This window comes from Pygoscelis adeliae, unplaced genomic scaffold (genome assembly GCF_000699105.1).
Source record: "Pygoscelis adeliae isolate BGI_AS28 unplaced genomic scaffold, ASM69910v1 Scaffold318, whole genome shotgun sequence".
In the NCBI taxonomy this organism is placed as follows: Eukaryota; Metazoa; Chordata; class Aves; order Sphenisciformes; family Spheniscidae; genus Pygoscelis; species Pygoscelis adeliae.
In genome coordinates this window covers 2,587,898-2,591,795 of record NW_008825430.1, presented here as the reverse complement: position 1 = coordinate 2,591,795, position 3,898 = coordinate 2,587,898, and positions in this window count along the sequence as shown.

Sequence of the window (3,898 nt, the reverse complement as noted above, 5' to 3'; positions counted from 1 at the left end):
CGGTGCTGGGCCTCCTGCCACAGCTGTGCCTTGGCGCTGGGCTCGCAGGTGTGCGCCTGTCCTGGGTGACGACACCGTGTCTGCTGCTCTTGGCCAAGATTTCACCACATGCGTAACGTTCCCTAAAAAGTGTTCTGTATAAATAACTTAGACTTCATGATGCGGTATTTCCAAGATCAAGCTGGTCGTCTTTGTGACCTTGTTTCTATAAGGTTTAAAAAGTGCGTGTGCACCTCTGTTAAAATTCAGATAAACGTGCTTCCAGTTTTACCAGTGGTCAAGCAGTAGAAAACCAGTCTCTTCAACTTGAGATATTTGATCCGGGCTATACTAGACTCCGGTATTACTCACTTTCTGTCTCTCACACCCTCCTCCCTATTTTCTACTGAGACTCCTTCCTTCTTTCCCTTGCTGACGCGTCTTTTCTTCTTTCCCAATCTCTGTCCTTCTGTCTCACCCACCAAAACAAGCACATCAGAAAAACTTAAAATTTTCTTGGCCTAATTTATTTCTACTGTTAATACTATTTATTAGTACACCTGCACTGTGTTCTAGAAAGTTACACATGTAAAATGAGTAGATGAGAATATAATTAGGCTGGTGATTTAAACTCAGAAATTAAGAAAAAATGGCCCTGCTTGTAAAGTTTGTCTTCCTTCTCCCTCTCCCCTGTTCTGCTTTGCTTTATTTGTGCTGATGGTATTGTAATAAATGCACTATGGGGATGATTAAAAAAAAAAAAAAAGAGGAGCCTTACTAATAACAGTAAGGATGCATAGTTTGTTAACTTTTCAAGCAAAAGTCTGTAGATTTTCAGTATATGTGTAAACAACAGTAAATACTTAAGAATTGTCTTTCCATTTTGAAAAAAATGAAATAGAAGTTCAGGTCATATACATAAGCATGCAGTGTCTTTCAATAGACTCACCTAAAAACATTTGCAGTTTTTCTTTAAATTTGTTAATGTATTAACATCACGTTGTCAGGTAGGGTCCATTCCACTGAAAGCTCTCTCTTAATTACGCTACTGCAGAAAAATAAAGGCTAATAATATTATGGGAGACTGTCTGTTCCTTACCCACTTCTATCAAAATACCTCTTGCTTTGAGTAAGGGCTGTTCTCTTACTGAAATTTGATTTGTCTGGTTGTTTCCTTACAAGAAAATGGCAAAATAACTTGTTCATCTTCTGTAACAACCACTTGAAGTGGTCTGGCAGTTTTTAGTCCTAAGCACTATGAATCATCGGGATTCCTGTAGCTTTGCAGACCATGATAGTGGCAGTCCAGGCAACAGCTGTGAAATGGCTTTTTTAATTTGTGCGTTTTCTTTTTGAGTAAATTGGAAAACGTAACTTCTTTAAGTTCAAACTCACTTAGCCCTCACCCAGCCAGACTTGCTGACTTCACTGACCCCAAATGTTGCTGAAGCAGCGGCAGGAGATGATAGCTCTTACACTTGGGACTTTATCACAGCAATTGATTTTTAAAGCAGAATTCCCTGCTGAAGTGAGTGGGAATTCTGCACAGACGCTGTTGTTACCAGATGGCAGCAAACAGAATCTACAGACTCGGGAGGAAAAGTCAATAGGATACAGCACCAAAAATAGGCTGTGAGGACCAGAGCTCTGCAGCAATCCAGTCCGCATTGTCTAAAGGAACATACCTTAAACGATGCAGTCACAAGGCAGAGCTGCCTGCCATCCTGCTTTATGGTTACAGCTGTTCTCTAGAACTCTTTGGTTTTCAAGCCACTTTCTATCATTTTACTCTTTTGTATGGTATTTGGCATGAGACCAATCCATTCTGGTAGATGGGAGGTGGACTGCTAGTGACTGTGGGCTCGAGTGCTTTGTCGGGCTTTGGCACAGAAGTGTATTTCATCTTCGGAAAGGACTGTTGGATGTTGTGAGGTGCAAGCGAGGAACGCCCACCTTATCACCCCACTAGATTGTTACGCGGATTGTTAACAGCACAATGTTTGTGAAAAGCTGGAGTTCTTCATCTTCCTGTAGAATATGTGGATTTTTTAATTGCAAAATTCATGTAGGGTCAACATGATGCATTAACAGATGCAGTTTATTTCTACACAATATTACATTGTGTGATGTGTAGAGGGCAAAACGGGGGTAGCTGTGGATGCAAACAGATGAGCTGACAGGTCAGAAAGCTGCACAAGTTTGAAAAACTTAACTGTAAATAAAGGTGTTTAAGCTTTCAGCTTCAGCAAAACTTTCTCATTTTTTATTTCCTGTTGTGTGTCATTTCTTTAATTGAAATAAAGGTAATTGCAGTAGGTAGGTAACTAATAAGCACCATGCCCTACCAGACTTGATGCTACTGCTGCACGAACAAGGAAGTAAATGCAGAAAATCCAGATTAGTTGTAATCCCTGGTAGTAACAGGAAAATCTTATCAGTTTGCCAAAGAAAAGCAAAGTCATCTACTTGTAATAAATCACTGATTCACTACATCAAAACAAAGGGAAAGCTGTTTTTCTATTAAAGCTGTTAAGAATGTTTCATTTAATGATGCACCTCTCCCTCCTGCTGTACGACTTCTTTTATAATTCAGTAAAGCCTCAATGTTTTTTTAAATGACTGTTAGCATTATGCTGCCTTTACTGTGTTTATTTTTCCTCTTGTGAAGTGCTTTGAATGAAACGTACTATGGTCAGAAAACAGAATTTGGCTTAAAGACTGCAGTATCCACCTTAATCCCAAAAGCAGAAATAGACAGCAAAATCCTAGTCACAATGACTTGCAGTTCTGTTCATTGCCTCATTGCCAAACTCTTAGCCATAATTTTAATGTACAATACCATGTCATAAAAAGTATTAGTTTGAAGTTATGGGAATGTTTTTATACTGATTTCAGGGAGGCATGGAATTAATATAACAAAACTTGTAGGGGTTGTGTATATGTACTACTATGTGTGTTTTAAAAATTCTCTCCCTTCTTAAGAGAAATAAAAACATTTAAGAATCAGGCGTGTCTTTGCTCAAGTTCCTGTATGTGTACTAGTTCAAAGAGGAAGCTTTTGTAGTACGCAAAACAGGGTGATATATGGAAGTTTCTGTCTGAGGTATGTGTTGAGTGTATCACTTCTTGATAGGTGTAAAGGACGAAAGTTTTCACCCTCTGTGGGCGAGTGCTTTAAATAAAACTGCCACCGAAGTCATACATGGATTCACTCAATACAGAACCAAAGTGTTTGACCTTCTTGTCTGTTTTTAGAAATCCTCACAGTTGTCTGTCTGGCCGTACCACAGATGTAACATACATTCCTCAGTAAGGAATACTAAAGCATAGAGGTATTAATGTAGCTAGAGATGAGCATTTGTTGAAGCAATGTGTAATCAGAGTTATGAAAATTGAAAGCTAAGAGAACCTCTTTACCTATTGGACGTTTTTCTTCTTCACTAAACAGATAAAAGAAAATATGTCAACCCAACAAAAGGGAGATGGAGGCAACGCTGCAATCTTTTTTTTTCTTTTTTTCCTTCTTTCCTCCTTAGTGTCATTAATGAATGGGTGTAGTGTGGGTTAGATGGGTAAAACATACCTTGCTTAAGAGAAAAAATACTGTAAAATCAGTCTTCAGACATCCTGGTTGAACTGTACAACAGATCAACTAATGCTGCAATCTGTAAACAAAATTGGTATTGACTTCATTTGTGACCACCACAATTTGGTCCAGAAATGTTAGTGTGCTCCATAGCTGGCTGCACGGTAATGTAATGCAGTCTAATGTTTTTCAGTTGCTATCTGCAGTACCCACATGATCTGGCTTTATCTGTTTTCTTCCCTCCTTCCTCTTTTGTACACAAACACACCTTGTATCATCAACAAAGTATGAACTCTTAAAAAAAAAACCCAAACCCTGCAGTATGAATATCCT